The sequence below is a fragment of the Parasteatoda tepidariorum genome, chromosome 7, assembly GCF_043381705.1.
Source record: "Parasteatoda tepidariorum isolate YZ-2023 chromosome 7, CAS_Ptep_4.0, whole genome shotgun sequence".
Lineage (NCBI taxonomy): Eukaryota > Metazoa > Arthropoda > Arachnida > Araneae > Theridiidae > Parasteatoda > Parasteatoda tepidariorum.
In genome coordinates this window covers 46,261,906-46,278,284 of record NC_092210.1, presented here as the reverse complement: position 1 = coordinate 46,278,284, position 16,379 = coordinate 46,261,906, and the positions used below count along the sequence as shown (strand labels likewise).

Below are 16,379 nucleotides of genomic sequence, written 5' to 3'. Positions count from 1 at the left end.
AAAAATATGTACACTTAATAATGTGATGATTTATATAGGGGATTATTTTTTTAAACTTTGTTAATTAATTAAGATATTCAAAAGAAATTGATTATTCTGAAGATATAAATATTTTATTACTCCAGATTTTTATTTAATTTACAAGAATAGTTTCTATTTGAAAATTTTTTTAATCGAAATATGTATGTAATTAACTGAAATAATTGTGTGTATGTAAATTTTTCTTCCTCTTTCTTTAAAGAAGGACGAAGTATTTTGTTCTCGTTATTTGAATTTTTCTAGTCTTAAACGAGGATAAAATTTTAACTTAATTCAACAAGCAACTTTTAAAAATATCCATGAGCGCGAAGATTCGTTTATGACTTTTGCGAGTGCTGTATTGAGGCGAGCGTAGGGTTGCCTCTGAGTGAGGGTTACTAGATAAGGCGGTGAAACAGTTGACAAATAAAACCGCGGCGAGTGGAGGTGCCCGGGAGTCGACAATGTGTAAAGTCGCCACCCGGGCTAAGCAAGCAAAATTCAGGAATTCATTATTAGGTTCAAACCATAACTTTCAAAACATTTTTCAGCATTTCCAGAACAATTTCTCAATCTAAATATTTAAGAACTGAGGACGGTTTTAAATATTTGGAACAAAAAAATTTGGCAAGTTATTCGGATCATGTGTACAACAATTTTTAAGAGACCACTGAATTGTAGTTGACTATTTATTTAAAAAAACTCATTTCATTTATTCAAAAAAATTCGGAAACTTAAATGGGGGGAGGGGTGGCTCAGAGGATAGAGCTCGTCTCCCAATAAGGTGATCCAGTTTTGAGTCCCAGTGATAGCTGATCGGTACGAATTCTGTTCCATACTGGCCACCACCACTGAAGTAAAATATCCTCATTGTGAGATGAACCATGGATTAGAATCCCCTTACCGTCGGCCTAACCAAGGATGGTTTTCGGGATATTAACGTTTCGTGGGTAGTTTTTCTCAGGAGGTTTCTTGCCTTTTTGGTTGTTTTCAAATTTTCGAGGAAGAGAAGTTGAACATTAATAGTCGTAAATTCTAAGATGGGTCAACTCTCCAATTCTGGTTATAAAATAAAATAATAAAGTAAAAAACAAACAAACGTGAATTTAATTTTTGTAGGGAGAAAAAGGCATTTTAATAAATAATTCGAAATCTTTTTTTTTAAACAATTCATTAATGTTTCCAACTAATTCCTTGAATGTCAAAAAAAATTTTCCTAAATAGATCTAAAAATTTGTAAATCAAACATCCTTTTTTTTTCTTCTAAGGAGAAGATTTATTAAGTGTGATATAATGTATAATGCTACATATAAGAAAACTAAGCAATGGTACAAACGCTTAGAAACCAATATTTGTCTATTAAGTTAGTGGGTATTTAAAAAGTCTAGAATACTTCAAAATATTTCTAGAATTGACGAGATAGATATTGCAAATTGAACTTTTATCTCATTAATGTTTTTATTGGACAAGACAATCTAAATTGCTCAGTAAAAAATTTATAGTATTATAATATAGTATTATAGTACATTAGTATATTAGAGTATTATAGTATATTAGTATATTATAGTATTATAGTATATTAGTATATTATAGTATTACAGTATATTAGTATATTATAGTATTACAGTATATTATAGTATATTAGTATATTATAGTATATTAGTATATTATAGTATTATAGTATATTATAGTATTATAGTATATTAGTATATTATAGTATTATAGTATATTTAATTTATGGTATAGTAAAATTTATTACGCGTTAACAAAATTTGTACAAGAATCCTTACATTTTAAATTTTAATTTCCGCTTAGTTTTAGACTAATTTATTAATTTTAATTTTCACATTTTAAATTTTTAACAAAGCAAATTTGAAAGATAAGCATGAAAGCATTACACATTTAAAGCATTTTGATTTTGCAGTTTAATTAAGTTAGTTCATCCCCACTAAAATTATTGAATGCGAAACTATTACGCTCCAAGTCGTGAGCAGCAAAGTCTTGTTAATCTTGTATACTCCCCACAGAGTTAAATAGCCATCCGGAGATTTCTGCATCTTTAGAACAAATAAACTTTTCTCAGTGAAAGTTAAATCTTCAAATCGTAGATCATCAACAGAAATGGCTATTTTATTAATTGCTTCCGGAACAATTGAAGCTGGGATACTGACTGTTAGCAGACATAATGTCGAATATAATAACATAACGCAGGTATAAAGTAAATCAGACTGCTCTGAATATAAAAGTACTCGCTGTAGACTTCTAAGTACTTTCAAGGAAAATCCAACGTACACTAAAACGATGAAGAAACCCATATTTTTGTCCAAATATGCTATATTATTCAGGATGTCCTTGTAAATAGCGTGAAGGAGATTTATTCTAGGCGAATACCTCTGCTGTTTTATCATTTTAACAAAATCCAAGGAAATTCTTCTTAACACTATACAGCAGGTTGCGTAGTATATCAACAGCAAATTCAATAGAACTTGAGTCGTCAGAGTAAGAGCCAACATCAATGCCTTCATGCAAATATCCATCCATAAATTAATTTCCTGAACGTCCACAAAGAAATAGATCTTTACTGTATATTGAAAACCTCTCACAGACGATATTTTCCTAAGAACACTGAAAGACAACATTGTAATGGGTATATTCGAACCAATGAGATATACTAGAAGATACTTGCGTTCCTTTCTGAGGCTTGATGATGTGGAGATTCGGTTTCTCAAGTTTTCATACCTCTTAAGATATTCTGGAAAGCTTTTCATCTTATGAGCAATTGAAAGGTAAGCAGTGATTTCCAGAATGTTATTTATCAGCATAGTTGACCGATAGTTATAAATAGAATCAGATTTCATGATATAGAATATGCAACCTGGAAAAATAGTTAAAGTCAATAACATCAACACAATCATCGTTTTACTGTACGGCCATTTTTGAGACACTGCTGTAGGATTATGGCCAGTCAGTTTTAAAGCAAAAAAGAGGGGACAGAACAGGTTATCGATTTCAGACATATTTCAAATATACTTAATGTATTTCGCTATGGACTTTATAATAATTTAAATTTAATAAGAGAATTTGAATTTACTATTTACTTGTTAATCTGATATGGGAACTTATGATGACAGTTGAGTGTCGATTTTGATTTAATTGCTGATATCCAGTTAAGTTGTTCTTGCAGTCACTTCGAAGTGATTATTTTTTTATTTCTCTGTGTAATTTTTATTCAGCCACTAAGTTATTATTCACAGTGATAATTTTCCAAAATAAATTATTAATTTCAAAAGTTCAAATAGTTTTAGATCATACAACATTTAAAATAAGCATTTTAATTATTTACTAACTGCTTCAGTTTAAGTTTTGGAACTAGGAATTTCAGATACTTCGCTTTTAGAATTGAAAATCGTTACGATCATATACCATGATTTTATCATAAAACGTTATTTTTTTACTCTCTTTTTTAAATCTACTGCTTCAATCAGTTTCCTTTCAAAAAGTTATTTCAATTGAAAGTTCCGCTTTAATTCAACTGTTTCGACTTTTTTTTTCAAAGTTTCCATTTTAAAATATCTTTGATTCAGATTTTTTTTTCTTCCTTTTTTTAAGATATCAATGTTCAAACAGCTTTGACTTTCGATTAAGTTTCTATAATCTGTTTTTGAAAAAGGGCTTAAAATCGAGTTTTGGCAGTTGAGAAGTTGTGGAGAAGTGCTTTTAGTTTATACTCACGACCAAACATCTAACAAAAAAAGATATACCAGATAAGAAGTCCTAAATGCACACCTCAATCATTTATAACTTCCACAATCAATCAAACAAAATCAGTAAAAAAATACACAGGTAAAGTAATTTAAAGTTATTTTTATTCTCATCGTAAATAGTATTTACTTCATTAATTATAAATCAGTATATAGCAAATAAACTTTAAAATCGATGGAAAACTCATTGACAGCTAATCAGTTCGCTTCTATGGAAAGGCGAAGTGCTGCGTTAGTTAAGTAATGTTTTATGACTAACTGTAAATAACTTTTCCAATCATGACCAACTTTCTCGTTTTGTTTTTCCTTCCTTTATTTGTTTCTTTGTTCATACCATTAATTTTCAGCAATTCTAACCACATCAGATGATTTTCGTAATTTTTTTGCTCCCACAAAAATCATTAAAATTCACTTTTATACATTTTTGAAAATTCATTACTTTGAAAAATACGGTGTGCAGACAAAGCCAAATAGGTAATTGGTATTATTATGTTATCATTAGGAGAAAAAACATGTTTGGTATTACCAACCAAAGAATATTTTGTTCATTATTCACGCTATTTTGAAATCTAATGTATGTGTTATGTGTCTTGTTATAGACTTCATGTTCTTTCAAATTAAATTGTTTTTGAGGCATAACGGTTTCTAAATCGAAAGAAAAATCTTGATCAATATAAATTCGAAAGGCTCCGTGAAAGTTTGAAATTTGTATATTTATCAGCTAGAAAAATGACGTACTTAATTTTGTTGAGTTTCCACACTGTAGAGTTACCAAGACAACTCACGAACAAAACAAATAGGGCAGTAGTTTTGACTTTTTAAAGAAAATAATTTTAAAGTTACAGAGAAAGTGAAAAGCGCAAAAATAAATAAAATAATAAAATATAATAAAAAAATGATGGGTGAACGTTGAATTAAAACACGGTGCAAAATTACCTGCAACATCAATAGGGTGAATTGAGTCATATGTTTTTGTTCAATTTGTACTGTTTTGTCAGGTTAAAAAAAAAAACTTGCATAATGCTATGGCTTACTTCGTCGCAGTCAGTTGCAGCATAATGTGCAAAAAATGAGAAAAAGAAGTCTCACTTCGACCATTTGGGTTAATTTTAAATAGATCTGAAAATTAAAATTTTCATTTAGTAGCCAGTGTCCTGTAGACTTTAATAACTTATGAGCAACTTTTTTTTCTCAAACCTAATGAGACAGTAACCGATATTGGTACGTTTTTTTTTTCATTTACTAGCCACTTTTTGAAAACAATTTTTTTTCTTGTATTAACTTATATTTTTATAATAATTTATATTCGAAAAAATCTATGGCTATAAAATGTTTATTCAACTCCAAAAATAATATAAATATATGACAAAATTACTCCTGCGCTACTATAAATATGTGCTATTATGTGCAACTATAATACTGACCTTAGAGAAGTTTGTTTAAAAATATTTGGGGAGGCAAAATACATTTAATGTATATATTACAACGTTTAAATATGTGAATTATTAAAGAATTCTCCTTCCACATGAATTTTCCATCAAGAGTTTATCGATTCTGACGGATCAAAATTTTGAATGAAGACAGTGGATATTTTAATGAAAATTCTGTTTTTTAGAGTGCATTGATGTTCTTTTTATTATTAAACAATTCCCGAAAAAAAAAGGGTGATAGGTTGTTTATTTAATGTAAGTCGCCACTTTTTCTTGTTGACTTGCCATGCTGGGAGTAATTATTTTCAGGTCTACTTTTAAATCCTAAATAATTTAAGGTTATCTTGTGAAAAAAATACCTTACAAAAATAACCGAAATATGAAGCAATTTTTTTTTTTTAGAATTATCGACTTGGTAAATTAGTACTTGCTCTTTCGTAACAAATGAAAATATATTCATTAGAGTGGAGAAAAATATTGCTTCACTTAGTACTTGAGAGAATCAGTTTTTGAATTTCTTGTAGTGATTTTTGAATCGAAAAATTCTATCATAAGATTAATAGAGTGCATTTCCTAATCAGTTTGTGAGCTTTTAATTGAGATATCGAGATGCAGTTGGTGTTATTTTTCTTTTATTGCTATACATTATTTTATGGTTGAATCAAGTAAGTATAATATTCGAATTACAAGTATTCGGTGATCTTTAATATTCACGATCGCAACGCTTGAGTACGCCCTCTAGCAGAGCCTGAAAATATCAGGCATTTATTTATTAAGTTTTCATTTAGTTCTATCATAATCATTGGCGGAGTCGGACACCATTTTCGTAGTAGCAAATACGAAGGAAAATTTCCCTAAGGAAAAGGCAGAAGAACTTGTAGAAACTATCCGGAACATTGGTAAATCGTTTTGAAACAGAACACGCCAAACATTGGAAGAACAATTTCTCAGTAATTTTTACCTTTCTATTATCAACAAACTTGCAACTGATAACTTCCGATTTCGGAATCGTATACTATTACAAATGTGTGTATTACTGTAAAATACAGTTTTTTTTTTTTTGTCTTCATTACAAATTAAAGTGAAGTCAGCATTGCTTACTTCATTCTAATGAATAAATGTGACTTCAGAACCTGTAGAACTGTAATAGTTAAAGAATAGTATATATTTCTGAATCTATATAATTCGGAAAACAACAGTAAAGAATCATCCGAATTACTTGAAATAATATCATTTTTGTTAATTACTAATAAATTTTGATCGTTTTCTTGGTAAGTATTTTTTTAATTTTGAATGATAAATTTCAACTAGAATTCAGCTATTCTGTTTTTAAGTTACATATTGAAACTCATATCGAGATCTTGCAATTATAAAACAGTATTGTGTGGTATGTCATCTTAAAGTATTGAAGGGATAATCTATGTATATATATTATGTGAGAAATGAAGAACAAAGAAAGCTTTCAAATGAAGAACATATCATTTTGGAATTCTCCGGATTTATGAATTAGGTAAGTGTTATGATTTTCATAATAAAAAATTTATTAGTAAATATTTTTTTTTCTAATTTCATGATAGTTCTCTGTAGAATGGTTTTCTACGTCCGATTAATAATAACAGAAAACATGAAAGTTTTTTTTTATTTTTAATTGATGAATTTTTAGAATCGTTTTTTTTTGTAGCCATTCTTTATTTTACGTTTTTTAGTTTATAAATAATGATTTATATTCAAACTTAAAATTTCTTTTATAAAAATTGTTGTCAAAAAAATTTTTGCAAAATTAAATGATATAAAATTATGGGCTTATGTATACTTTTTTGCATATTTTAATGTTTGAAGTAATATGACTCATAAGACTATGGAATCCAAAGTTTAAATAGTCCTTTCATGTAATATCATTAAACGATTATTTATATTTAGTAAAATGATTTTGCACGCATTAGGTTTTAACTCTAATATACATATTTTTTGTCCTGTTTATTTACAAATATTTTTCCGATGTGTTTTGGATGTTCCTNAAAAAAAAAAAAAAAAAAAAAAAAAAAAAAAAAAAAAAAAAAAAAAAAAAAAAAAAAACGAGACAGAGATACCTTTTTGTTTTGCTTGCACGAGAAAGAATATCAAACATTTTTCCCTTTTAGATTTAATAAGCCACAATAAAGAAGGAACGTTACAATGCTACACGCTACATTAAAGAAGCCTCCAGAGCAACAATGACTGTTCATTCAGAAATCGCAAGATTTCGTCACATACAAGAACGCCCCCTATAGTTCGTTGCAATCGCGAATAGTGAATGAAATATCTATTCGAAGTAAAAGCGCAAACATTTAATAATAAAGAAATGCTGCATTTGAGTAGCAGAATTAGAAATTTTAGATCGTGTTGAACCATGATAGCTTTCATATTTGTTCCAACCTTAACATGTATCAAACTTCTTAAACAAGTTATTCTAATACTATGTTTCAATTTGAACGAGAACATGGTTCAATTTAACATCTTATTAAGATTACAGCAAACTTGCGCTGTATTGTAGTTCATATTATGATTATGAATAAATATTATATTTAGTGCAGGTATAAAAATCAATTGTATTTTGTTTAGAACAGAGGTTCCCAAACTTTTTTTTCTAGTGGACCACTTTCAAAGTTTTATTATTTTCGGTAGACCACCTGCTGCTACATTTCTACTGTATTCACAAAACTCCTAAAAAATATCACCCTAAATTGGGGATGTTAAGAAGAAGAAAAAAGTAGCACATTTTCTTGTGTCCTATTTATTAAAATAATACTCGCGGTTATACAAAATTATAAACATTTATTATTACAAACAATCAACAATTGACAAAAAATCAACAATGAACTCTGAAATGTAAATCAACAATAAAAAATACATACTTTTAATGAGACAGATGTACTTGATGAATTGACAGCAAATTATCAATATTTGGCTTCTGTTTTGTAAGAAGTTATCTCAAATCTCCCCATTCTGTGATGTTCAATCTGCTCCTTTTTTTTTTGTTAACACGTTGGTAACAGCACTAAAACTTCTTTCGACAAGATATGATGAGGGAAACGCTATCAAAAATTTTCTAGCAATTTCCCACAGCCTAGGATATTTTTCGGGGATTTCTTCCTGCAGCCAAAATGTTTGATATCCTTTTATAAATTTCGCCTTCAGTTCCTCGTTAGTGCTGAGCTCAAGTAAAACCACATTCGCCTCTTCATCAAATGGGGTTATGATCCATGGTGGTATTTCCATCGACAGAATATCTTCAAATCTATTTTTGAAATCATCATGCAGGGTATTTAAATGCGAGCGGGCAAACGGGCGGCACTTTGCAAGTCTCGACATGTGGTGTACACTTGTACTATTATCTATTGTTCTATTCAATTCTGTGTTTGAACTGAGTCTCGAATATTTTTGAGTTCCTACCTAGCGAATGATGGCCTACTTTGATAGGTAAATCCAAGGCAAAATTTTTGTTCTTTATTATGAAAACCAGAACATTTTTCGTGGACCCCCACTTACAACTTGTGAACCCCTGTTTTCCTTTCAAGTCTAAGTGGACCCCCTGTTGTCTCCTATGGACCCCTGGGGGTCCACCTGAACCACTTTGGGAACCTATGGTTTAGAAGATACATTGCCAAGTCAATTAGTAAAGAGATAGATGCACATACCATTGACCATACTCTATGTAAATACTGAATAAAAAACTACGTAAATACTGATATACGAATCAAAACAATCTAAATTATATAAAAAATAAGTAACAATAAGCATTAGAAGGATTTTATTTATTTTTAATAACATCATCTTGGAGTTCCATACTTATTAAGATTATTGTGTGAAGAAAAGCATAGACAGTATTTTGAATCAAGCATAAAATTTTTAAACTATAAATTAAGAAGAAGCAGCCGGAAAGTCTTACGGATAAGGCATGAAATTTTCAAGAATGAGTATGAAATTAAATGATCTTTCGTCAAAAATGAGTATGAAGATAAATGATCTTTTGTCAAGAATGAGTATGAAATTGAATGATCTTTCGTCAAGAATGAGTAAAAAATTAAATTTGTTTTTAGAAATGGCTAATAATTATTGCCAAGGTTATATTAATCCTTTGATATGCAAGATGTAAAAAATTTAAATAAGTTAGAGACGAGATTTTTTTAATGTTAGCTATTTTATAAAGACAAACATTCCAGTAAACATTAAGAGGTTTCTATTTATGCAAGTTGAAGAAAAATTTCTCGAAATTGATTTTTGCTTAACTGTAGTTAAGAGTCCTTTACCCTCGCCATCTTGAGTTCAAGGTTCAATTTTAAATTTAAGTTTTCTCGATATTTTTTTGTACTTGTTAGATTAGGAGAAATGGCATTCGATAATTTTTAGAACTTCTATGAAGTTTTCCTCAAAACTTTAAAGCAATAAAGATTTAAGATTTTGAGTAAGTCATTTAAAACTGCACGTTTCTCAGTTTTTAGAATATTTTTAAAATCTAATATTTTTGCAGTTTAAATTGATGAAAAGCGATTTGTATGACGCTAAAAATTTCCTTCAAATTTAATTGCATAAATTAAAAATACTTATCAAAATCTACAAACTAATAACAGTTAGCTATTTAAATATCCTTCAAAAATTGTTGATTTCAGAATTGTATTGGCATAATTTTGGGAAAAAAATTAATAGAGAAACAAAAGTACCGTACGCTTTATATCTCAAATTCTGATTAGGTGTAAATATTGTATTTTACATGTATTGAAAGATAGTACCAAATAGAGAGAAAATTTATCATCAGTTTATTAATAAATTAAAAAAAAGGATTAAAAACATATTTAGAATTTTCTCTCCCCGTCTACAATCCTTCCACTGTTGAGTTCGACAGGCAAAGGAAGATCCTCTTATGGAGAAAAAGATATTAGAATGATTATTTACTGACAGGATTAGATAAAATAACAATTTAATTTTTAAATGATTGGAAATAGTTTCAAGTTGGACTGATTTTGCGAGAGTGTACTGCATTACTAAAAATTTTAAAAATTATCAATGGTGCTAGTGATAGTAAAAATACAGACAAAATTACACATATACTTATATTTTTTCACAAAATAACTACATCTACAATCAGATTAACACATAATTTACATAAATTTAAGACAACATTCATTAATCATCAAACTTGTTTTATTGCAATATAACAAGCTATAATATAACAATTTAACAAGCTATATCACGGAACGTAAATAAAAATTTGTACAAAAATGTTTTTATTTATTTATTATTATTTGATCATCAGTGTAAAACCACATAAAATTAAAACAAAGTTTGTTAAATCATGCTATAAATGTTATGTAGTCGCTTCAGGGGCAAGAGTTGTTGCAGCAGAAGTTTTGTCTGAATAAAGAGCATATACATTTACTACATCCTCTGGAAAACAGAAAAAAAATGCAAATAAGTATAAACTACACGTACGTAAGCTACACGGTCTTTGACATTCAGTGTCCACATTTCTTAAAAAATTATTAAACTGATTTTTCTGTTTTTTTTGGGGGTATGTTAAGAATATACGATTACTTGCAATTTTGAATAAAAATTTAAGCGCGAGAAATTTTAGGGAACCAGTAAAAATTTACAAATAAAGCTATAGGTTTATGAAGCAACGAAATAATGATGTAAGAAAACAGAGTTGGATTATAACATGTATACACGTTTTCGGATTTTATAACATACCCTTTTATAACATATAACGGAACAAAAACTCTGATATACCGCTTTTTGCAGTAGCAGTTACAGTAAAACCATTGAAACACTTTAATTAAATAAATATTACAGTAAAAAATTATGGTATTATATTTTACACAACTGGCGATCATACACAAAACTGTTACGGATGATGCGCAGAAAGTACCGGTACTTTATACTGTAATTTGATCTGGAATTTTTTACAGAGTAGTTCATATAGTAGACGCCCGGTGGCTGAGTGGTAGCGCTTCGCGCTGACGTGCCACAGGTCCTGGGTTCGATCCTCGGACCAGGCAAGGTTCACTCAGCCTTTCATCCCTTCAGTGGGTCGATAAATGAGTATCAAGCATGCTTGGGAACTAAACACTGAGGGTTCTGCATTCGGCTGACCACTTAACCGGAACATCTGCTCTTGCACTCCAGAGCCCCAGGTAAAGAAAACTGAGATGGCCCTCTATGGGCTGTCACGCCACTGAGTTTAGCTCATATAATATCTTATATAAGTTTTTTCTTAATAAATGAATTTTTTTGAACTAAAAATCAAAAAGCTTTTTTTAGTTATAATATTTACATAATTATAATAATTATACATAGTTATTATAGTTATATAATAGTTACGATTTCGTTATATAGTTTTTTAATTTTATAAATTTGTAGCTAAACTTATGAAAAAGAAAGAAAGAATTAAAAGAAACGTATGAAAGAGAAAGAAAAGAATTTGAACAACGCTAAAGTTAAAAAAATTGTCATAAATTATTTTTTTGCAAAATTTCAGACAATAAAGGGATATGACAAAATGTCAAAGACTAGATGCTCTAATAAATTTGTATGCAAGTGTTAAAAAAAAGGATCAAAAAGTCATTTTTCACCTTAATAAAAAATGCCCGTCTGAGAATTTCATGCATAATATATCATATAACATTAAAATAATCTAAAAATAATTTCTGTATATTTATATAATTCTTCCGGTATTTGATTCATAAGTTTATTAACATGATTTAAAACCATCAAATTGCATTGATTCCTTACTACACTATGGCTATGGCTATGGACAACTTTTGCTTATAATTTGAGGAGCTTATTTATTCAAAAATAGAATGGAACTAATTAGAGAAATGGTTTGACAAAAAGTCTACTTACCTTTTGGACAACAAGTTCGAAAAACCATACAACACCATGCGTGGAACACGGGAAATGCACAAGAATAACAGGCAAGAGCATCGATTTCTTGTAATAGTAGAAGTAACAGGAAAAGTGTGACACACACTTTGAGAAAGAGATTCGTAAAATACAGTTGCTTCATTTTCTAAAATAGAAAATTATTGATTTTAGTTAATTAAACGTATAAAGTAGAAATAGAAAGAGAGAGAGAGGGCAAAAGACTAATGCTTTAGTTAAGAAACAGTTTGCCTCTTCCCAAGTAATTGATATCTGGAAAATTAAATAAATAAATAAATAATACATCCGTGACATTGAAATGAAAAAAAAAGAAACATTACACTTACCAAATGAATATTTGTTACTGAATTTTGTCTTATGATGCAAAATTAAATTTGTGGAAAACCCCTTATTATTTTGAGTTTTCTCTTAGGTACAAAACTACTTAGAAAATTGGAAATATTTTAAACTTTCAAAATGGGAATTCTTACCTTTGTTTACTAAATTCATACAAATGACTACAAACTTACGAAAAAAAAATTTTTTTTTTAATTTTTTCCATTTGTGCGCAGTAGGATAGAACTATATGAGCACATATTGTGCAATTTTCGAAGATTTTTTAATCAAATGTTAAATTTATAATTTTGTAATTAATTAAAATTGCTCCAAAAGTTTTGTTAAAATTAATTGAATATTTCAAAACTTACAGCTACAGAAAAAAAAACATATGACAGAAAGTATTTATTTTTTTTATTAAAATGTCCGTATCTAATTAAATATTTAAGTTAAGTTTGCGAAATTTTATGAAATTACTTGATTTTATAACCATCGTTTAACAGTCGACCCAATTTTAGGGTTTACGATTACTAATGTTCAGCTCCGTAGCCTTATAATTTTGAACGCAACCCAGAAGACAAGAGAACTCCAGTATTGGGAGAAATTTGGTCTTCGTGGAGGACTTTTAGATGGCATTTGCGATACATGGAGAGGAAAACCACCCAAACCTCCCACGGTTAACCAGACGTCAAGGGGACTCTAACCCATGATCCGTCTACACTGAGGATATTTTACGTCAGCACTGTGGTAGGTGCAAGCCGGATGTGAAATTCGTATCGACAAGCAATCGCTAGAATTCGAGCCCGGTTCACCTCATTGGAAGACGAACGCTCTATCCCCTGAGCCATCACTGCTCCTTAATGGAATTTTTTTTTTTTTTTTTTTTTTTTTTTTTTTTTTTTTTTTATATAACCGTGTTGACCCTGATTTTATGGGTTTACGACTACTAATATTCAACTCCGTAGTCTTGTAATTTTTAACCCAATCCAGAAGACAAGGGAACTCCTGGATCGAGTATTGGGAGACACGCAAATTCCGAATCATAGTTCGCTTCTTCACGCTTTCGATTCACAACAATTCCATAGTTAATCCTCAGCTTTATCCGATCGTTTCTCTATAATTATTTATCGTTTTTTTTTCGTTTTTTGGCAATCTTTTCACGAATTTCCAAACTTCTGTATTTTTAATACGATAATATTGCGACACCTGAAGTTCGAATTTGAGTAATCACTTTTTGAAGCGCGCGCTATTTCGTCGTTATTCCATGTCATTTTCTGATTGTTTTCTTGGCACCTATTTTAGATATTTTTCGTTTTTACGGCATTGGTTAATATTTTTTGACGCGCTCAATTCACGACGATTCCGTCTAAATCCATTTTGTTTTTCGATTTCTTATTTTTGGGAGTTATTAATCGATTTTTTGGCCATTTCAACATGGTTTATGAAATTAGTATTCTTTAACGCGATATTTCAATACACAAATTTCTAATTTGAATCATCACTTTTTGCTTTAAATAACATTTTTCTTTTTGCTTTAAATAATGACTACTCCATTTGATTTAGTATAGATCTTCTCTCAAAATCAATAAACTTGCTTTTAAGTTGATTACGAAAGTAACAAAGAGAGAGACAGAGTGACTGAATGAGAAAGAGAGAGTCAGATATAGATAAATAGACGAATAAGGTGGTGCCATATACAAATCTTAACATTTGTATTCAAATTTTTAAAAATATATAAAATTAATTTTAGAGCGAAAAAGAGCCCATGTGAATAGTTATAATGATTCATTGTTATAATGTTTAATGATTCATTCCTTTAACGAGTAAAATCATTTCTCAACGATTTCTTCTTTTTCTGTTTCAATTTTTTTATTTAATGTTTAGTTGATTATCTTTCCGGTAATCGTTCACTATGTTAGCAAAATATTAACAAATAACAATTAACATTAAGATCAACAAAACTTCTTACATAAAATTATGATTCTTTATTTTCACAAAATGTTCTTTTTTTGTTGAAATTATCTATTTTTAAGAGTAAAGAAATCATTGATGAAAAAGAAACAATCACGGGGCTATTGAGCGGAGTCTCTTAATTATCCAAAAAAAAACATTGTTTGGAAGTATTGTAAACAATTTTAATTTGCAAGCAATCAGTCAAACTAAAACTACATTTTATACCTACATAATACTCATCATGTGTTCTAGTTTTTGATTACAAAAACGCTGAAAGCTTTTTTTTCGGAAAGGTGGATTATTTTCTGATTGTTCTGGTCAAATGCTACGTTTGGAAAAATTTACTTTCCCCGTAAATATTCTCATTGATTAATCTCATTGAACATTCTCAGAATAAAAAAAAATCAGGCTATATTTTACTAAAATATTAAGTACCGGCTACAATTCTTTAGGCGTTGAGGTAATCGGCATTTTCCTACTTCAAATTTAATTAAATTAGATAGAAAATAAATGATTTATATTAAGCAATAATTAAATAAAATTATTATTTAATATGTACTTTCAAAAACAAGATTTCTATATCCTGCTTTGACTTTTTTCCTCCACAATTCGATTTCTTTTTATTTTTTTCTTCCTCTAAATAAAATGAAAATTGCAAATAAAACTGAATGTGTGTGTAAGTTTCGTCAAAAGTTCGAGCTATGAGAGAACGGAAAGAACTTTTCCAACAACATAATATTGCATTACTCAACTATATGTTTAAATGAGTCACATAATTAAAAAAACACAGGTATAATAAATATTTAAAGAAAAAAAAGAATTTCGAATTAATTTTGATTCTCTAAACGTAGACACATATTTTTTAAAGAAATTCTACTTACTTTGTAAAGTTCAAGAAGTATGAAGATTTATTTTAAGTAATTTAATCCCTTCAGAAGCATAAGCATATTCTGCGTCCAAAGCTTAACCAAAATGCACTGATATTCGCTTAAAGTGTGTTGCTTTCAAGGCATTACGGTGATTCAGTGGAAATTATTGTCCCATTGTTGTCTCTTAATAAAACTTAATATCGAAAACGTCATCGATTCATATTATACTTTCCCTACATCTATTTTTAGTAAAATAAGGATAATAAAATGTAATAATTCTTAGCAAATATTTCGATCGGCAGAAAATTTATTGCGTGTGGCAGCATAAAAATTCCAGAACAATGAAAAATTGATCTTGAAAAACGTATTATTGTCCAAGATGTAGCGAAGAGAATTTTATGTAAACATGTAGTAAAACATGTGTTTTTCTTCCGTTTTTTTTATTGCTTTCTGATTCATTTGAGTTCAGTTGCGTATTGTTTTTCTTATATTATTCAGCTTGCTTACTGCATATAGTTAGTGTAAAAGAACATAAGCTATTGTGGAAATACATCTTGGAGATATTTTAAACTAAAATATACGTTTTTCCAATGGCAAGTTTCTACATTATCTTAGAAAATACAACCACTACCAACTCAAGTATTCAAAAGAGATTATCTTAAAATTAAAAGAATAATATAATCTAATTAAAATCTAATGAGGGTGTTGCAGTCTTCATTGTTGTCGATACATTTTTATTATTCGGAAAACAGCATGGTAGGATCCAGTTTTTCCACATTAATTTCCATATTTATTTTTTGGTAGTCATCAGCATAAAATTAATAAAAGTCAAAAAGAAATTGTTTACACGTAAAATACTTTAATATCTCAAATTTAAAGGTATGTGCCTGTAATATTTATTTTGATTATTTACTCTGCTATAATTACTTTTTCGATTTTGATAGTTTTCTAAATTAAGAGTTTATAACCAAAAGAGCAGTTTCTTTTTTATAACATAATTCTATGCTATTACGTTATTAAGCTGTATTTTAGGACGAACTAATTGAGTCGGTGTCCAAAATTTTACAATGATTATTTTTCGGAGTAAATTACATTAATATGTTATTATAAATTAC

The 16,379-nt window shown here is 28.9% G+C and overlaps 1 long non-coding RNA gene across 1 annotated transcript; it reads right to left on the bottom strand.

Annotated features, from left to right (window-relative positions):
- Nucleotides 1–10,372: 10,372 nt before the first annotated feature.
- On the bottom strand, nt 10,373–15,466 carry LOC107456128 (uncharacterized). The gene is made up of 3 exons (XR_001585673.4): nt 15,277–15,466; nt 12,089–12,254; nt 10,373–10,633 (listed from the first exon to the last, which is right to left on the bottom strand). It is a non-coding gene; the product is annotated as an uncharacterized lncRNA (long non-coding RNA).
- Between the last annotated feature and the right edge of the window lie 913 nt (nt 15,467–16,379).